General features: G+C 36.3%; 1 protein-coding gene and 1 pseudogene across 1 annotated transcript in view; both read left to right on the top strand.

Moving 5' to 3' along the window:
• Positions 1-21,091, top strand: part of LOC118834192 (ATP-binding cassette sub-family A member 3-like) — a 351,631-nt gene that overhangs the window by 126,834 nt on the left and 203,706 nt on the right. The gene's annotated exons all lie outside the window — the stretch shown is intronic.
• On the top strand, positions 3,867-11,323 carry LOC118828150 (annotated as a pseudogene).

Below are 21,091 nucleotides of genomic sequence, written 5' to 3' on the forward strand. Positions count from 1 at the left end.
AAGGAGCCAGGCTGGCGCACAGCCTTCTCTTTCCACTTTACCCATCACCAGGACCCCGGAATCATCTTTTGAGTGATGGGGGAAATCCTGGTGAGAATTATTTCAAGCATGTTTATTTTATTTAAAACTCAAATGATTACCTTTAGTAACTAATGTTGTATCTTTTTATCTATGAAAAAATTTTGTGTTTAGGCTATTTTTGTATCTGTTAAATGTTTGAACTATTTGTAATTTGATAGTTATGGTTCAAAAAGAGTCTGGCCCCTGTGAAAAACCAGATTGCGTTAACTTGTGAGGTGAGATTATTTAGAAATAGCATCCAATACCACAACTAAGACAAATCAGAGTAAGAGAATTGAGCTAGAAAAAAAAACATAAATGGAGGAACTGTTTGAGGAAAACAAACTCATTCTTTCAGGAAGGTTTTCTTTCAGAGAACCAAAAAAAAAAAAAAGCAAAGAAGATGAATTGAAGACATGTTTCTGAGTAATTTAGTAATTAGCAAAATCAGATTATCATGATATTTAGTAAGTCTGGCTTAGAGGAACTTCTACATGTATGAGAAATAGTGAATGATAGTAGAAAAAGTACTGACCTATGCATGAAAACACCAAGCTGTAGTCTCAGCTCTACTATTCACTAACTGTAAGCTAGGAAAGTCCCTTTACTTCTCGGGACTCAGTTTTCTTATTTGTAGAATGTGGAAATTTTATTACACATTATTTAAGATCTCCTCTAGCTATAAAATTCTATGATAATTAATACTGGCTTTCCTACGCCATTTGAAATAAACTGACTTGAGGAAGCAGAATTGTTACAGTCTTTTTCTCAACATAGAAGAGTTCTGTGAGTTTTATTTGTTTGTTTATATTTCTTTGCCCTGATTATTTCAGGAATAGATAAGAATATCATGCAAAATACTTTAAAATCCTTTTTTCTCTCTATGTAAAAAAAAATAAACCACCCAATAAATTTTGTTTTTTAAATTCACATAAACCATAACATGGTTTCCAGAGACTGTTCTTTTCCTCCTACAAGTTGGATTGAGGTATGTCATCATAAGAAAAATGTGTTTTTTCTTATTTGGCGGTTTGCATTCAAGTCTTTTAATAGCCTCTATTATAGCTTAATTTTGGATAACCAGTTTTATAAATTACATATATAGTGTAGTGTCTATAGTCAAGATAATTTATGTAAACAGAGATTCAAGGTCCTACTCCTATGCTGATCTATTATAGTTCATTTCTTAAGCTTTCCAATTTATGGAAGTTTAGAATCTTTTAAAGTTGTTTATAGCTCGCTATTTAAATAAACCTACTTTCTGTTTAGTTGTTAAATGTTTCTAGCCTATCAATTGTCATATAATATATCGATTTGGAAGGAGGTGGAAAAGGCACAGAAATAAGGTAAGAAGTACATTTAGTTCACAAAGTGTGCATTAAGTGCCAGAAGTGGCGCTATAGATGTGTGCCATTGTTCTAGATGAAAAGTATTGTCCTACCTGAACAAAGTTGACATTTGCTTTCTTTCTCTGTGAGATATTTTCAGTCTATATATAGTGTCCTTTGCTTTCTCATTTAGGCTACATTTCTGAAGGCTTCCTAGCCATTCAGCATGCCGTAGATAAAGCCATCATGCTATCATGCGAGAGACCATGGAAAGATGTTCTTTAATTCACTCACTGTCATTGTAAAGAGGTTTCCATTCCCACGTTTTGTTTCTGACAACTTCCTTGAGTTCCTGGGCCAAGTGTTGCCCCTGATAATTCTACTGATTTACTCTTTAAATGTACTCATGATCATCCGGGTCATTGTTCAAGAAAAGGAAAAGCAGTTAAAGGTAATCTCATTTGTGTTTGAACTTCAAACGTTTTGGTAGATTGAGCTGCTGTGGAATGTTAGTAACTCAAGAAGCAATACTTAGTAGAGGGCTTAGGGTATTGTCCTACACTCTCAGTAATACTAGTTAGTTGATATAAGGTATCATAACAATAAAGTATACATGATAGCAAGTAACAAGGAGTCATTGACTCCACTGACTTACTTTTCCATTTCCTTCTCTGATGTTTTTTTAACCTAATTCTTCAGCATGCTTCTTTTTTCAGTTTGGTATACCTGACTCTTTGCCAGTTCCTGTCTTCTGTAATGTCTTTCTAAATGATCTCTATTGTCCATCCAAGGTTGTATCAGGATATTACCTTGTTATTGATTCAGTATTGGTCATTATTGAGATCAAACAGAATGGAAGAACTAGAAGAAAGCATTATCCAGGAGGAGGTTATCAATAGTGTCAAAGGTTGCAGAGAGGTCAAAAAAAAGAAGATTGAGAAATGAACTTTAGATTTGGCAATCAAGAAGTTATTGGTGACTTTGGAGAGAGCAGTTTTAGTTGAATTATAAGGTAGAACGCTAGATGGTGGAGGGTTTAGAATCAAGTGAACTAAAAAGTAGACACAATGAATATAGATGGATTTCTCAAGGAGTTTAGGCACAAAAGGGAGGGGAGATACAGGACTTTTGCCAGTAGGCATGGTCAAATCAAGTGAGAGTTTTTTTAAGGATGGAAGAGACATGTATGTTTGTAGGCAGTAGAAAGGTAGATAGGGAAACATTGAAGATCACTGAAAGACTGGAGAAGATAGAGAAGACAGTTTAATGAAGAAGGCAGGATAGCATTGGGATCAAGTGTCAACGTAGAGGGGTTTGCCTTGGCAAAAAGAAGGACCACATCTTCACGTGAGACAGAGGTGAAGAAGATAGTTGGGGGAGATATCTGTGTTGTGTGAGACAAAGAGGAGGGGATAAATGGAAGCTCTTAGTGAATGGTTTCAATTTTCAGTGAATTATGAATTTGGGTCATAAGTTTAGAAATGTGGTAGCAGTGGGTACTATGGGAAGCTTAAAGGGATGAAGCAGATTGGAATAACTACTGTGTTGACTGGGACAGTGAATTGATTAGAGAGATATAAAAGGATTGCCATCAGGGCCAGATGGAGGTTATTTAACAAATATGTGGCAAGTCTAGTAAGAACAGTTACATGATTTTCTTCAGCTCCATTCCATTCAGCAGCAAGTAAATAGAAATGAAAGCAGAAGATGATGGGAGTAATTCAAGGTTGAGGTTGGCAGGTTACGGTAAGTGATAGGCCAAAGGAGCCAAGGAGCTGTAGTATTTAGTATAGAGTTGAATTGATTCACGAAAATGCAGAAATATAGAAGGGAGGAAAGTGTAGCCAGTGCAGTGGTGATGGCCTAGGGGAAAAAGCTGAAGAGTGGAGGAATAAGAGGTCAATGAGGGTGAAAAACAGGAATAGGGGCTGTGAGACATAGGAAAAGATAGAATAATAGAAAGTTATTATCAGATATGAGAATTTCAGAGTTCAAGAACACGGAAGAACATTTATGGGTGATCTTATGATTAGGGTGTGATCATCTCTGTTTATAGCTAAGGTGGAGTGAAGGAAAGGAATGGAATGTGAATAAATTGAGGAACTGGGAAATTAGGGTACTTAAGTATCAATATATGTGTATCTATTTTTAATCTCCTAGTATAGGAAAAGAGTTGGAGTAGAAAGAAAGGCTAAGAAAAGAATCAAACTCATTGAGGAAGGAAAAAGGTTATCCTTAGGATTAGTAGATAACATCTGCCATAATCTTTATTGAGTGAAAGTTGGATTGAGTGAGCCTTGAAGGAGGAGAAGTTAGTGAGTGATGGTTATAGAGGGAGAGACTGCAAGTGACAATAAGAATATCCCAACATCCCTATGAGTGAGTCAGGGGATATGAGTGAAAGTGCAGCCAATACTCGGAAGAGTGGCCAGGTATATATTCCATTGGAGAGAACTGGGTCTTATTGAAAACTGAAAGATGGAGGAAGTGAGAAAAGAAAAGATTTTAGATACAAGCAAGTTGGTTAATTATGGATCAGACATTCCACAGAGCCCGGTGGAGATGCTGGGTAAATCTAGAGTGGGACATTTGGCTGGAGAGGAGTATGGGAATGGGAGTAAGGGAACATGCAGGACAGTTTACTGGGATGGGAAGAAAATGAGGGGGTGGGAATATCCTAACAATTTAAGTAATTAATCCAGGCAGAGAATCAGTTGCTGAAGACAGAGAGATAGTCAACATTTATTAAGTGCTTTGCTTACTATGTGCCAGGGATTGTGTTAAGTACTGGGGTTATAAAGAAATTCAAAAGATGATCCTTTCTCTCAAGGAGCTCACAGTCTTAATGGAGGAGACAACATGGAAACAACTATATACAAATAAACCACATACAGGATAAATTAGAAATAACAGGGAAGCCACTAGAATTAAGAAGAACTGAGAAAATCTTCCTATAAAAGGTGAGATTTTAGCTAGGGTTTGAAGGAAACCAGGAGGTAGAGATGAAGAAGGAGAGCATTCCAGACAAGAAGGACAGCCAATGAAAATGTCCAGTTGGAAGATGCAGTTTGTTTCCTGAGGAATAGCAAGAAGGCCAGTGTCACTAGATTATACAGTACATGGGAGAGGGAGGGATTGGTGTAAGGGGAGATTAGAGTATGAAGGGCCTTGAATGCCAAACATTATTTTACATTTGATCTTGGAAGTAACAGAGAGCTACAGAAGCTTTTTGAGTAGATGGGTGACATGATCAGATCTGCACTTTAGGAAGATCATTTTGATAGTTGAGTGGGGATGGAATGAAAGACTATCACAGGAAGACTAATCAGTAGGCTATTGAAGTTGTCCAGGTACAACATGATAAAGGTCTATATCCTCTCACAGTAGAGAAAAGGGGTATATGAAAGTGAAGATATTAAAAAGATAAAATTGACAGGTTTTGACAACAGATTAGATATGGGGGTGGAGTGAGACTGAGGAGTTGAGGGTAAGACCTAGGTTGAAGATGATGGTCCCCTTAACAGTGATAGGGAAGTCAACAAGGGGGATAGTTTGGGGTAAAATACAATGAGTTCAGTTTTGGGTGTGTTGAGCTTAAGACATCTATGAGACAGTAATAATCTAATTGAGAGGTGAAGAAGGCCTTACCTAAAGTGGTAGGTAGCTGTGTGAGTGGAGAGAAGGGGTCAGATGTGAGAGATGTTTTGACAGTAGAATTGGAAAGATTTGGCAACTCAATGGATATGTGGGTTGAGGGAAACTTAAGAGTTCAGGATAATTTCAAGATTATGAACCCAAAGCCTTTGGAAGGATGGTGGTGCCTCTAAGAAAAATAGAGAAGTTTGGGAGGGGATGGATGAAGGGAAAAGATGAGCTCACTTTTAGACATGTTAAGTTTAAGAAGTATCTGATAATAGGCAATTGGTGATATGGAAGTTCAAGGAGACTGGAGCTGGATTTATAGGAATATGACTAAACAGGATAGAGATGGTAGTTAAATCCATGAGACCTGATGATATTACCAAGAGAAAGAGTGTAGAGGGAGAAGAGAAGATGACCTAGGATACAACCTTTGAGGAACATCAACAGTTAAGGGGATACTAAGTGAATAAGGAGACAGCCAAGAAGTCTGAGAAGGAGCTGTCCATCAAACTGGAGAACTGTGAATGAGAATAATATCATAAAAAGCCAGAGAGAAGAGAGTATATAGGAGGAGAAGATGGTCAGTAATGTGAAATGCAGCAGATAGATCCAAGATGCATGAGGACTGAGAGAAGACTGTAATTTGGCAAGTAAGAGATGACTGGTAATTTTGGAGAGAGAATTTTCAGTTAAATGATAAAGTCAGCTAATGGTAAAGTGTTGAGGACTGACTGTAATAATGGAAGCAGTGAGAGTAGATGACTTTTTGTTTATTTCTTTTTTTTTTGTTAATTTTTTTTCAGTCAATGAAAACCTGCTTTCTTTTCCTCCCTTCTCCCTAACTGAGAAAAGCAAGAAAAACAAAACCCCTGTTACAGATATGTGTAGTTGAACAAAACAAATCACTCCATTGGCCATTTTTTTTAAAAAAAAGTCTGAATCTGCACTCCATCACCTCTTTATCCAGAAGAAGTTAACATGTTTTGTCATAAGTTCTCTAGAGTAGTGATTGGATATTGATCAGAGTTCCTAAGTCTTTCAAAGCCATTTATCTTTACAATTTTGTTGTTGTTATTCTATAAGTTATCTTCTGGTTTTGCTCACTAAATTCATCATCAATTCACACAAGTCTTCCTCTGTTTCTCTGAAATGGTTCCCTTCATTTCTTATAGCATAATAATATTCCTTTATGTTTATATACTGTAATTTGTTCAGCTATTCAACAATTGATGGGCACCCTCTCAATTTCCAGTTCTTTGCCACCACAAAAAGATCTGCCATAAATATTTTTGTATATATAGGTCCTTTTTTCTTTTCTTTGACCTTTATTGGATATAAACCTGGTACAATAGTGGTATTTCCAGGTCAAAGGATGTATCCAGTTTGAATTTCGGTCCATATTGCTTTCTACAATAACTAGAACTGTTCACATTGCCACCAAACAGTGCTTTTTTTCTCCTAGAACCCTTCCAGCATCTGTCATTTTCCTTTTTTGTCAACTTTGCAAATCTGATGGGGGTAAGGTGGAACCTCATACTTGGTTTAATTTGCATCTCTAATTATTATTAGAGCATTTTTTTGTCATGGATATTCATACTTTGGATTTCTTCCTTAGAAAACTCTTCATATCCTTTGATCATTTATCAGTTGATGAATGGCTCTTATTCTTATAAATTTGACCTAGTTCCAGTTAGATTGATAGATAGATAGATGGATATACATAGCTATAGACATAGGTACATACCTAAGAAATGAAATAATTATCAGAGGTAATTGCTATAGAGATTCCCGCCCCCCATTTACCTGCTTCTTTTTGAACTTTGGCAGCTTTGCTCCGCTTTGTGCAGAAAATTTATAAGCATTGCCTATTTTACTTTCTCTGGCCCTCTCGCTCCCTTGATTGGTCATGAATTCTTTCCCTATCCATCATTCAGGCAGGTAATTTCTTCTATGTTCTTTACTTATGTTACGCTTTATATTTAAGTCATGTGCCCATTAGGAGATTATCTTAGCACATAGTGGGAGGTATAGGTCTATACCTAGTTTCTACCGAATTGCTCTCCAATTTTTCCAATAGTTTTTATTGAATACCGATTTTTTTAAACACTAATTGAGATTTTTGGACTTATTAGACCCCGTTATTACCATCATTAGATAATGTTATCATTTACTTCTGCATTTTGTGCCTAATCTGTTCCACCTCTCTGTTTCTTGCTCAGGACCAAATTATTTTGATGATTACAGCTTTGTAATATTGCTTGAGATCTAATATTTCTTGGCTCCCTTCCTTCCCACTTTTTTATTCATTCCCTTGAGATTCTTGACCTTTTGTTCCTCCAGATGAATTTTGTTATTATTTTTCTAGTTCTATAAAGAAAACCTTTGGTAGTTTGACTGATATGACACAGAATAAGTTAATTTAGTTAGGTAATATTGTCATTCTTATATTTTTGTTTGGCCTATACATTGTAATTAGTATTTCTCCATTTATTTAGATCCGTATTTGTGTAAAGAGTGTTTATAGTTATATTTATGAAGTTCCTATATTGTGTGTCTGCCAAGTATCTTATTCAGTTTTATGGTTGCTAATATACATAAATGTTGACGATTTGTACAGGTTTGTTTATGAAAGTTTGCTGGAGCTGTTACTATTTCAGTTCGTTTTTTTAGTTGACACTAATGCTAAAAGTAAACCATTTTATCTAACAAAATGTAATAATTTTGTTTCCTCCTTGCCTGTGCTTAGTTCTTTAATTTCTTGATACTACGACTAGCATTTCTAGTACTATATTGAATAATAATGGTGATAACAGCCAACCTTGCTTTAGTCTTGATCTTACTGTAAAGGCCTCTAGCTTGTCACCATTGTAGATTGATTTTGGCTCTCAGTTTTAGATAGATACTACTTTATATTAAGGAAATATTGATTAGGGGTATTGATTTTCTTTCTCTGTTTTGACTCTCAGATTTTTGTGTCATAGAAGGGATTTAGTAGGATCATTTTATAGTGTTTGAGTTCATTATTCTTTAAATGTTTAGTAGAATTAACTTGTAAATCCATCTGGTACATGATGCTTAGTATTGGTATTAATCATTATCTATGGTACCTTTCAGAAAAATTCAGTTATCTTTATCTTTTAAAATTAGGTATATTTTTACTATTTCTTTGTCTCAGATCATGGTTACTATCCATGCTGTTTTATTTTAATTGTCATAATGGATTTTGCTCCAGCCCCTTATTTTAACTCTGTACGTACTTTTCAGTTGCAAGCATATTTCGTGTAAGTGACATATGGTTGGATTCTGTTTTCTTATATTCTGCTATCCTCTTCTGTTTGGGGGCAAATTTATTCCATTCACAGTTACAGTTTTTAAATATGTATTTCCATACATTCTGTTCTCTATGCTTTTCTTTCTCTTTGTTTCTGCCCTTTCTTTAAATTTTGTTTTGCTTGCTTTTAGTTCCTTTTATCTGCCTTCCCTCTTCTTCCTCCATTTTTTAAACTCCTTTCCCTCCTCTTTCCCTGTTGATTGAAATTTATCTCTGTATGCAACTGTGTATGAATGTGTATTCTTTTTTCCTCTGACAAATTCAGAGGAGAGTGAGATTCAAGTATTGTCTGCTACCTTCGTATCCTACTCCTGTGGTATGAACTTCTAATTGTATACCTTCTTAATGTGAGATAATTTTTCTCGTTCTTCCTGTCCCTTTTCCCCAATCCAAATTCACTTCTCTTCCTTTCCTTTTGCATTCTTCTTTTAAGATTATTAAAACCTAACAGAATAACTCCCAGACCTGTGTAATTAGACTCTGTTGCCCTGATAATGATAGACTTATGAGGGTATGTATCCCTTCATAACTCCCGGTATAAGAGTCTAAACAGTTGAACCCTATTTGGTTCCTTAGCATCGTTATTAATGTTTACATTTGTTTGTTTTTCTTTACTTGTCTTTATACTTCAAAGTTTCTAAGTAGCTCTGGTCTTTTCATCAGGAATGATTAGAAGTCCTTTATTTTCTTAGAGGTCCATATTATGCTCTTTTGTTGGTTAATTTTGGTTTTAAGCCTATATTCTTTGCCTTCTGGAATATGATATTCGAACCTTTCCATTCCTTTGTGGTGATAACTGTTAAATCATGTGTGATCTTTACTGTGACTCCTTGGTACTTGAATTCTGCAATTTCATTCTTCTACCCTACTTCCTGACTTGGATATGATGATGCTGCCCCAGCAATTCATGGTACAATGAACAGCTTGGTCCTCTTCTGGTCACTGGGCACTGGAATGCTCTGTGAGGTAAACACCTGGCCAAACACCATCCTCAGACTTCTGTGTCTCTTGATGCCAACCTGTGCTGGAAAAATGATTGACTGATTTCCCCCCCCCCATTTACTGATCAGGATTTAATTTGATGTGTTTTCTAGGTCTTTGTGCAGGGGGTTTGGTGGATGAGCTAGACTATAGTTCTTCCTCTTACTATGCCATTGTGATTCTTTTTTGCATCAGTAGTCAATAAGGATTTTAGTCTATAGGTTTATTCTGTGTTTTAATTCTCCTGAATTAGTTGTCAGGACTAATTTGAATCATAGAAGGAATTTGGTAAGATTCCTATTTTTTCCTGTTTCAGCAAATCAGTTTATATACTCTTGGAACTAATTTTCTTTGAATGTTTGAAAGAGTAAATTTATAAATCTACCTTGGTTCTAGACATTTTACTTTGGAAATTCATATGTGGGCTTGTTCCAATTCTTTTCTAGGCTTGGGTTATTTTAATTATGCCATTCTTACTCTGTTATAGTTGAGTATTCTATATTTTGTTAATATATGTCTATTCATCAGTTTTATTGATACATTGTTAGCCAAAATGGTTTATAAATAAGTTTCTTTATTGGTTGTTATTTCTCCTTTTTAATTTTGATACTACTAACTTGATTTTCTTCTTTTAAAAAAATCAGGTTGGCTAATGCTATCTCACTGCCTTTTTACAAATATATTTAACTTTTAATTATTTATTCTAAGGGAATAGTTAAAACATTAGTGTCAAAATTGTAGATATTTTAAATGTCTTGAATAAGTTTCCCCTAACCCAAGATATAAACTTTTAAGAAGAAAAAAATTTGATTGATATACATTTGAATTCCTCTCCTTTCTATAACATCTTCTGGTAGATTTTGTTTTTAAGTAGGGTAGGGGACTAATGGCTAAATAAATGAGAAGAAAAGAGAATGCCTTAGAAAGTTTGCATAAATAATTAAAAGCGATTTGCAACTGGGTTCCAAAGAGTTTCACTGCCTTAAAGCAAATAAACAGCTCCTTATTTCATTTAATAATTCACTGATTCTTAAAAATTGCACTTTTGTTCATCTTTTTTGATTTTAGAATTTCTATTTTGGTGTTTAACTTAGTTTTTAAAAATGAGTTTCCTAGGGAAGGGAGGTGCGGTGGGGGGGGCCTCCGGGACCAGGGCGGCAGCTTCTCTCTCCAGTGCAGACCAGCGACATCAGTCCTGCCAGCCTCAGCGCTCCCAGGCCGTCCTGCCCCGTGCCCGGAGTCCCCTAGTCTTGCCTGCCTCAACTCCCTGGAGGCGGTGAAAAGGAAAATGCAAGTGCTGCAGCAGCAGGCGGATGAGGCGGAGGACCGAGCCCAGAGCCTGCAGCGGAAGCCGGACTGCGAGCGGGAGAAAGCTGAAGGAGATGTGACGGCTCTGAATCAACGGATCCATCTAGTTGAGAGAAATAGTTGGACAGGGCCCAAGAATGGCTGGCCACAGCCCTGCAGAAACTGGAGGACGTGGAAAAGGCCACTGATGAGAGTGAGAGAGGAATGAAGGTGACTGAGAACCGGGCAATGAAGGATGAAGAGAAAATGGAAATTCAGGGGATGCAGTTGAAGGAAGCCAAGCATATCGCAGAGGAGGCTGATCACAAATATGAGGAGGTAGCCCGTAAGTTGGTCATACTTGAAGGTGAGCTGGAGCGAGCAGAAGAGCGCTCAGAGCTTAAGTGTGGCGAACTGGAAGAGGAACTGAAGAGTGTCACCAACAACCTGAAATCCTTGGAGGCTTCATCTGAGAAGTATTCTGAAAAAGAAGATAAGTATGAAGAAGAAATCAAGCTTCTGTCTGACAAACTTGAAGAGGCCGAGACCCAGGCTGAGTTTGCAGAAAGAACTGTTGCAAAACTGGAAAAAAACCATTGATGACCTGGAAGAAAAACTTGCCCAGGCCAAAGAAGAGAACGTGAGCTTACATCAGACATTGAATCAGACATTAAATGAACTTAACTGTATATGAATCAAAAAGAATTTTGTTTGCCAGAAACTCAAGAACTCCATGTTGTCTCTTTCCCTTGTAAGAAGTTTCTTCTATTACTGCATCCTTTCTTTACTGGAAATGTCAATCAAATTATGAATACCTGACCATTATTTGTTATCAGAGAGGCTTTGAGCACCAGTTAAATCCAGTTCCTCCTTCCAAACAGCACACTAAAGCTTCTAGTTGAATTTTATCCTTAAATTGAATTTTTTAAAATTTAATTTATTTAATACATTTAGTTTTCAGCATTGATTTTCACAAGTTTGAATTACAAATTTTCTCCCCATTTCTACCCTCCCCCCACTCCAAGATGGCGTATATTCTGCTTGCCCTGTTCCCCAGTCAGCCTCCCTTCTGTCACCCCACTCCCCTCCCATCCCCTTTTCCTTTCCTTCTTGTAGGGCAAGATAAATTTCTACGCCCCATTGCCTGTGTATCTTATTTTCTAGTGCATGCAAAACTTATTTTTTGGTTTTTGAACATGTGTTTTTAAAACTTTGAGTTCCAAATTCTCTCCCCTCTTCTCTTCCACCCATCCTCCCTAAGAAGTCAAGCAATTCAACATAGGCCACATGCGTATCATTATGTATAACCCTTCCACAATACTCATGTTGTGAAGACTAACTATATTTTGCTCCTTCCTAACCTATCCCCCTTTATCCAGTTTTCTCCCTTGACCCTTTCCGTTTTTGAAAGTGTTTGTTTTTGATTACTCCTCCCATCTGCCCTCTCTTTATCACCCCCCTTTTTATCTTCTTCCTCCTTCTTTCCTGTGGAGTAAGATACTCAATTGAGTGTGTATGGTATTCCCTCCTCAGGTCAAATCTGATGAGAGCAAGATTCACTCATTCCCCCTCACCTGCCTTCTCTTCTCTTCCTACAGAACTGCTTTTTCTTGCCACTTTTATGCAAGATAATTTACCCCATTCCATCTCTCCCTTTCTCCCTCTCTCAATATATTCCTCTCTCATCCTTAATATGATTTTATTTCTTTTAGATCTTCCCTTCATCTTCAACTCACCCTGTGCCCTCTCTCTCTTCTCTCTCTCTCTCTCTCTCTCTCTCTATATATATATATATATATATATCTATCTATATATATATATATGTATACATATATACGCACACACATACATTCATATTCCCTTCAGCTACCCTAATACTGAGGTCTTATGAATCATACACATCATCTTTCCATGTAGGAATGTAAACAAAACAGTTCAACTTTAGTAAGTCCCTTGCAATTTCTTTTCTTGTTTTTTTCTTGGTTACCTTTTATGTGGTAATCAAAATGGGCTCCTTAGCACTTAGTTCAACAAGTGCCCTTGAAAAGTTTGGCCTTGTTTCCTTTGATTAATTCAGTGTCTTTGATTGAGTCTTACTAGGTGCTAAGCCCCAGGCCCAAACCCCTATTTGGTGTAAAACCTTAGTGTGAATTGGCAACTAAGGTGGGGTCCAAGGTAGGGCTAACTCCAGGGAGGGCCTAGTTTACATGGGGAGAGCAGAGGCTTTTAGACCATATGGATTTAAGTCCGCCTCTTTGTGACGATTCTAGGTCACGTGGGTGAGTCACATGTGTGACTCACACCTGACTCTGAAAAAGATATAAAAACCAGGGGTTGGCTGTTTGTTCTTTGGAGCTCTCTACTCACAGCAGTGGTGGCTCGCGTGTCTCTGGGCCAGCCCTTGTTCTGAGCTCCTGGGCTGAACCTAGATCTTGGTAACTATGAATTGTATTGGGTCTGTCTGTTGATGTTTGTAATTGTTTGTATTTGTTCTGAAGTTCAGGGTGCTGGATTTTTCCCTTGAACTAAGTGAATGCTGTCTGTGTGCTGGATTAAAGTAAACTTGTCAACCCCTTTAACCTTGCTTTCCTTATTAAAGCAGATCAAAAGAACCTCTGCTTTCCCAGCGTGCCGGCAGCTTTCTGGGTGCTGGCTGTGGGTGGATCTTACACCCCACAGAAGCTGCTAGCTGGATTGTTGAAACACCTTTTCATGCTTCTCTTGATTCTTGTGTTTGAAAGTCAGATTTTCTATTCAGCTCTGGTCTTCTCACTGAGAAAACTTGAAAGTCCTCTATTTTATGGAAAGTCCGTATTTTGCCTTGGAACATGATACTCAGTTTTGTTGGGTAGGTGATTCTTGATTTTTATGTGAAGCTGAACGAAACCAGTGCTTTTCATTTAGATCTTTACCTAATGTATCATATGTAATAGTATCACCTTTTTCTAGCTTTTGGTCAAATAAATTTTTACAGAAACTAAAAAAATGAGTTTCCTAGGTTTTTTTTCAGTTTATATGCCTAATTTATTAATCTCTTCATTCTCTTTTTGTTGATGAACATGTTTGGAGATATAATTCCCTCTGCAGATTTGCTTTGACACATCCCCAAAATTTTGGCATGTTGTCTCATTGTAATTAGTTTAGTAAAATTACCTATTGTTTCTATAATTTTTTCTTAGACCTACTATTTCTTTAGAACTAAGTTACTGAGTCTTTTAATTTTGTTTTATTATATATTTATACTGTTAAATATCTCACAATTGCATTTATCTTTTAAATTTTTATATTTTATTTTTTACAATGACATGTAAAAGCAATTTTTAACCTTTTTAAAAAAATTGAGTTCCAAATTCTCTCCCCCCCTCACTGAGAAGGCAAGTAGCTTGATATCAATTATACATGTACAGTTATGCAAAACTAGCCATATTTCCATATTAGTCATGTTGCAAAACAGACCAAAGAGAGAAAAGTAAAGAAGGTTTTAGAGAAGCATGCTTCAATCAGCATTCAGACCCTATGAGTTCTTTCTCTGGAGGTAGATAGCATTTTTCATAAGTCCTTGGAATTCTGTTGGGTTTATATTGCTGAGAATAGCGAAGACGTTCACAGTTGATCATCTTATGATATTGCTGTCATTGTTCACAATGTTCTCCTGCTTCTGCTTATGTAATTTTGCAGCAGTTCATGTAAATCTTTCCAGGTTTTCCCAAAAGCATCCTGCTCATCATTTCTTATAGCACAGTAGTATTCCATCACAATCATATGCCACAGCTTATTCAACCATTCCTCAGTTGACGAGTAGCCCCTCAATTTCCAGTTCTTTGTCACAACAAATAAAAGCTGCTATAAATATTTTTTAACATATAGGTCTTTTTCATTTTTTTCTTTGTCTTTAGGATATGGATCTAGTAGTAGTATCACTGAGTCAAAGGGCATGCACAATTTTATTAAAGCCTTTTGAACGTAGTTCCAAATTGCTCTCTAGAATGGTTACATCAGTTTACGACTCCACAGACAGTACATTACTGTCCCAACTTTCCCATATCCCCTGCAACATGTGTCATTTTCCTTTTCTGTCATATTAGCCAGTCTGATAGGTATGAGGTGGTATGTCAGAGTTATTTTAGTTTGAAGTTCTCTAATCAATACTGATTTAGAGAATTTTTTCAGATGACTATAGAAGGCTTTAATTTCTTCATCTGAAAACTGCCTGTTCATGTCCTTTGAGCATTTATTAATTAGGGAATGACTCATATTTTTGAAGATTTGACTGAGTTCTTATATATTTGAAAAATGAAAAAGTGAAACTTGCTATAACTTTTTCCCTCTTTTTTCTGCTTTCCTTTGAATCTTGGCTGCATTGGTTTTGTTTGTGAAAATACCTTTTAATTTAATGTAATGAAAATGATCAGTTTTACTTCCTGTAATGCTATCTCTTGTTCAGTCTTAAATTCCTCCCTTATCCCTAGATCTGACAGGTAAAATATTCAATGTCCCCTAGGTTGTTTATGATATCACTCCTTATGTTTAAATAATATACCTTTTGACTTATCTTGGTGTTCAGTGTGAGGTGTTGATCTATACCTAGTTTCTGCCAAACTGCTTTCCAGTTTTCCCAGAAAGTTTTGTCAAATAGTGAATTATCCCAAAAGCTTGGATCTTTGCATTTATCAAACACTAGGTAACTGTGGTCATTTACTACTGTGTATTGTGTACTTAATCTGTTTCACTGTTCCATCACTCTATTTCTTAGCCAGTACCAGATTGTTTTGATGATTACCACTTTGTAATGCAGTTTGAGATTTGGTATCAGTAGGCCACTTTCCTGCTTGCCTTGATATTCTTGACCTTTTGTTCCACCAGATGAATTGTGTTAATATTTTTCTAGCTATATAATAATGTTTGGTAGTTTTATTGATATAGCAATTAATAAGTGAATTAATTAAGATAGTATTGTCATTTTTATTGTATTGGCTTGGTGTACCCATGAGAATTAATATTTCTCCACTTATTTAGAACTGACTTTATTTGTGTGAAAAGTGTTCATATAGTTCCTGGGTTCATATTGACAAGTTGACTGCTAAGTATTTTATATTGTCTCTAATTATTTTAAAAGGAAATTTTCTTTCTATCTCTTGATGCTGGACTTTGTTGACAACATATAGAAGTGCTGATGATTTATGTGGGTTTATTTGCATCCTGCAACTTTGCTAAAGTTGTTCATTATTTCATGTAGTTTTTTAATTGATTCTCTACAGTTCTCTAAGTCATCATATCATCTGCAAAGAGCAATAGTTTTGTTTCCTCCTTGCCTATTCTAATTCCTTCAAATTATTTTTCTTCACTTATTGCTGTAGCTAAAATTTCTAGTACAATATTAAACAATAAAGGTGATAATTGACATCCTTGCTTTACCCCTGATTTTATTGGGAAGGCGGCTAGCTTATCCCCATTACAGATAATGCTTGCTGATGGTTTTAGATAATTATTACTTATCATTTTCAAGAAATCTTCCTTTATTCTTATGTTCTCTAGTGTTTTTAATAGGAATAGTGTTTTATTGTTTCAAAGCCTTTTTTGTATCTACTGAGATAATCATATGATTCCTGTTGGTTTTATTGACATGGTCAGTTACACTGATAGTTTTCCTAATGTTGAACCAACCCTACATTTCTGGTAAATCCCACCTGGTTATAACATTCCACTGATCTAGCATTCAGTTTCATAGCCAATACGAGATAATTTTGATGATTATTACCATATGATATAGTTTGAGGTCTGGTATTGCTAGGCCCACCTTCCTTTGTCAGTTTTTTTTATTAATTCCCTTGATATTCTTGAACTCTATTCTTCCAGATGAATTTTGTTGTTACTTTTCTAACTCTATCAAATAAATTTATGGTAGTTTTATTGGTGTGGCACTGAATAAGTAAATTAGTTTGGGCAGAATTGTCATTTTTATTATATTGGCTTGGTTTACCTATGAGCAATTGATATTTTTCCAGTTATTTAAATCTGTCTTTATTTGTGTGAAAAGTGTCTTGTAATTGTGTTCCTATAGTTCTAGATTTGTCTTGGCAGGTAGACTCCCAAGTTTTTTATATCGTTTAGTTATTTTAACTGAAATTTTTCTTTCTGTCTCTTGCTGCTGAGCTTTGTTAGTCATATAAAGAAATGCTGATGATTTATATGGGTTTACCTGATGTCCTACAACTTTGATAAAGTTGTTAATTATTTCAGGTGGTTTTTTTAGTTGATCTCTAGGGTTCTCTAAATATGCTGTCATATCATCTGCAAAGAGTAATAGTTTTATTTCCTCATTGCCTATTTCAATTCCTTCGATTTCTTTTTCTTCTTTTACTGCTTAACATTTTTAATACTAATAATAGTGGTGATAATGGGCATCCTTGCTCCACCTCGATCTTATTGTTAAGGCTTCTACTAGTCCATTGATTCTTAAATGTTTTCTCTTTATCTGTTTTCCAGGTAACTTGTTTTTGCTATGAGATACTTTACATTTCTTCCATTTTTCAGCCTTTCAACTTTGTTTTAATATTTCTTGTTGCCTCATTCTCTCATTAGCTTCTGTCTAGTCTGAATTTTCAAAGCATTTGTTGCTTGAGCAAGGTTTTGTACCAGTTATGCCCTTTCTGATTCTTCTTCCGTAACTCTTATTTATTTTCCTTTTTAATTCATGCTTTCATTCCACTTAAAATTATTTTAAAACTTTTTAAACTCTTGCTTCATCTCTTCCAGGAATTCTTGAGTTTGTGTCCAACCTGTTCTTCTTTGAGGCTTTGCTTGTACTTATTTTGGAATCATTCTCTTCTTAGTTTGTGTCTTAAGCCTCCCTGACATCATTATATGGTGGTTAATTTTTGTTTGCCCATACCTCCAGCCTACCTCCCGACCTCAGGCATGTTAGAACTAGGCTCAGCCATACATCTGTAGGTGATACCTGGGCTGGGCCTGTTACTGTTCTCTTGGGGTGTTGACTGTTTTGCTGTTCTATCTAGGATCTCAAGGAGAGGCTGGAGACTTGCAACCTTTCAGTGTTCCAAAAGGGGTCTAATCCAAAACAAAGTATGAATGCTGTGCACTTGGTCTTAATTATGCAAGTTTCTGACCTGGCTTTGAGTCTATGCAAGAGTGGAATGCTGATAGATACAGTCTTTATCAGACAGATGGAAAGCTCTGTTGATTCAAAGTGGCAGAACTAGAGACTTCATTTTGGTCTGGGTTTCTTTCCTGCCTTGGTTATCTTCTACAGGCCCCCCAGATGCTGTAAATAATACCCTGCTTTGCAGCTCAGGTCTGAGCCATAACACTGCTGCTGTTGTTTGCTCCTGAACTTGCTTTCTTGGTATACTGCCCAGGGCCTTCCTATACACAGACCTCTTTTCACTGCATCCTGGATCTGTGACTCAGGACTGGGTAGCAAGTGATACTACGTGTTGCAGTGCCCCAGTATGGGCCTGGGTGTGCCCCAGCATAAGTCTGTGACCTCGTTTTGTAGTGGTGTACACATGCTTCCTGGACATGGGATACTCTGCATACCACATGTCCCTGTCCCAACCCTGTCCCCCTTGTTTTTCTTCCTATGCCAACCTGGGCCAGGCAAAGGACTCACTCTGGTTTTTTCTGGATATCCATTAGGATTTGGTGCATTTTAAAGATCTGTCTGGAGGAATTGTGGATGGGGCCTCATCTGCATTGCTAACATCTACTCTACCAATATTGGCTCAACCTCCTCTGTTTAATTTTTAATCTTTTCTTCATTGGACTTTTATGGAATATAATTTTTATTCCATGGAGTCAGAAGATGTGTTTAATATTTTTCTGCATTTATTTCTGATTTTTTTATGTTTTTATATGTTGCATTTTGTAAAGGTGCCATGCACAGCTGAAAAATAGAAAATAATCACAAAAGGTTTATCAGTCTAATTTTTCAACAGTTTTACTTTGGTTCTTGAGTTCTTTTTTGTATATTTTTTGTTATATTTGTTTAGGTCCTAAAGGGATACAATGAAGTTCCTCAGTACCCTTTAATGCATTCAACTTTTCCTTTATTTAGATGCTATGCTATTTGAAGCATCTGTGTTAATTATTGATACCAATTTATGGTTTATGGTAACTTTCACTACAATGTAGTTTTCCTGTTTAGTCTGATTTAATCAAATGTATTTGTTGTTGCTTTGTCTAAGATTTTCATTGTTACTCCGATTTTTTTTAGTTTTTCTGAGGCATCGTAGATTTTGCTCTATCCATTTTATTTTAAATCTCTAAGAATCTTTATGTCTTAAGTGTGTTTCATGTAAACAACATGTTGTTGGATTCTGCTTTCTTTTTTTTATATATTTTTTTATTTTTATTTTACCACACATGGTTCTACATAATTTTGAGTTCCAGATTTTCTCCCCTCCCCCTCCTCCCTCCCCAAGATGGCATGGAATCTCTATAACTACCATGTATAACTTCGCATTGAATTAATTTATACACTAGTCAAGTTGTGGAGAAGAATTATGACCAATGGAATGAATCATGAGAGAGAAGAGACAGAACCAAAAAAAAACCCAAAAAAAAAACAAAAGAGAAGAAAAAAGGCGAGCATGTAGTGTGCCTCAACCTGCATTCAAACTTCACAGTTCTTTCTCTGGATGAAGATAGCATTCTCCATCGTGAGTCCCCTGGAGTTGTCCTTGCACCTTGCGTTGCTGAGAAGAGCGAAATCTGTCAGGGTTGGTCCTCACGGAATCCATATATCTGTGGTTGTGTACAGTGTTCTCCTGGCTCTGCTCTGCTCACTCAGCATTATGTCATGTAGGTTTTTCTAGGTTGTTACGAAGTCCGTATCATCCCCATTTCTTATGGCACAATAGTATTCCATTACCTTCATATACCACAGCTTGTTCAGCCATTCCCCAATTGATGGGCATCCCTTTGATTTCCAATTCTTGGCTACCACAAAGAGAGACGCTATAAATATCTTTGTACATATGGGTCCCTTTCCCTCTTGTGTGATTTCTTTGGGATACAACCCTAGAAGTGGTATTGCTGGGTCAAAGGGTATGAACATTCCTATGGCCCTTTGGGCATAGTTCCAAGTTGCTCTCCAAAATGGCTGGATCATCTCACAACTCCACCAGCAATGTAACAATGTTCCAATTTTCCCACATCCTCTCCAGCATTTATCATCCTTCTGCTTTGTTATTTTAGCCAATCTGACAGGAGAGACGTGGTATCTAAGAGTTGTTTTGATTTGCATTTCTCTAATCAGTAGTGATCCAGAGCAGTTTTTCATATGCCTATAGATAGCTTTAATTTCTTCCTCTGAAAACTGCTGCTGTTCATATCCTTTGACCATTTCTCAATTGGGAAATGGCTTGTATTCCTATTATTTGGCTCAGCTCCCTGTATATTTTAGAAATGAGGCATTATCAGAGATACTAGTTGCAATGGTTTTCCCCCAATTTTCTGCTTCCCTCCTAATTTTTGTTGCATTAGCTTTTTTTGTACAAAAACCTTTCAATTTAACATAATCAAAATTATCCATTTTGCATTTTGTAATGCTCTCATCTTTTGTTGGGTCATGAATTCTTTTCTTTTCCATTAATCTGATAAGTAAGCTATTCCTTGCTCTCCAAATTACTTATAGTATCAGCCTTTACTCCTAGATCATGAACCCATTTTGACTTTATTCTGGTATATGGTGTAAGATATTGGTCTATGCCCAGTTTCTACCCTACCCTTTTCCAATTTTCCCAGCAGTTTTTGTGAAATAGTGAATTCTTAGCCCAGAAGCTGGCCTCTTTGGGTTTATCAAAGAGTAGATTGCTACAGTTGTTGACTTTTCCATCTTCTGTACCTATCCTATTCCACTGATCCACACTCCTGTTTCTTATCCAGTACTAGGTAGTTTTGATGACTGCTGCTCTGTAGTACAGTTTAATATCTAGTATGGCTAGGCCACCTTCTCTAGCATTTCTTTTCATTAATACCCTAGATACTCTAGAGCTCTCGTTTTTCCAGATGAATTTTGTTATTATTTTGTCCAGCTCAGTAAAACAATTTTTTGGTAGTTCGATTGGTATGGCACTGAATAGATAGATTAATTTAGGTAAAATTGTCATTGTTATTATTACCTCAGCCTAACCATGAGCAACTGATATTTTTCCATTTATTTAGATCTGACTTTATTCACGTGAAAAGTGTGTCATAGTTATGTTCATATAGTCCCTGGGTTTGTCTTGGCAAATAGACTCCCAAATATTTTATAGTATCTACAGTAACTTTGAATGGAATTTCTCTTTCTATCTCTTGCTGTTGGGCTTTGTCAGTAATGTATAGGAATGCTGAGGATTTATGTGGGTTTATTTTATATCCTGCAACTTTGCTAAAGTTGTTTATTATTTCAGGTAGTTTTTTACTTGATTCACTAGGATTCTCTAAATAAATCATCATA

Source organism: Trichosurus vulpecula, chromosome 1 (genome assembly GCF_011100635.1).
Source record: "Trichosurus vulpecula isolate mTriVul1 chromosome 1, mTriVul1.pri, whole genome shotgun sequence".
NCBI classification, from domain to species: Eukaryota; Metazoa; Chordata; class Mammalia; order Diprotodontia; family Phalangeridae; genus Trichosurus; species Trichosurus vulpecula.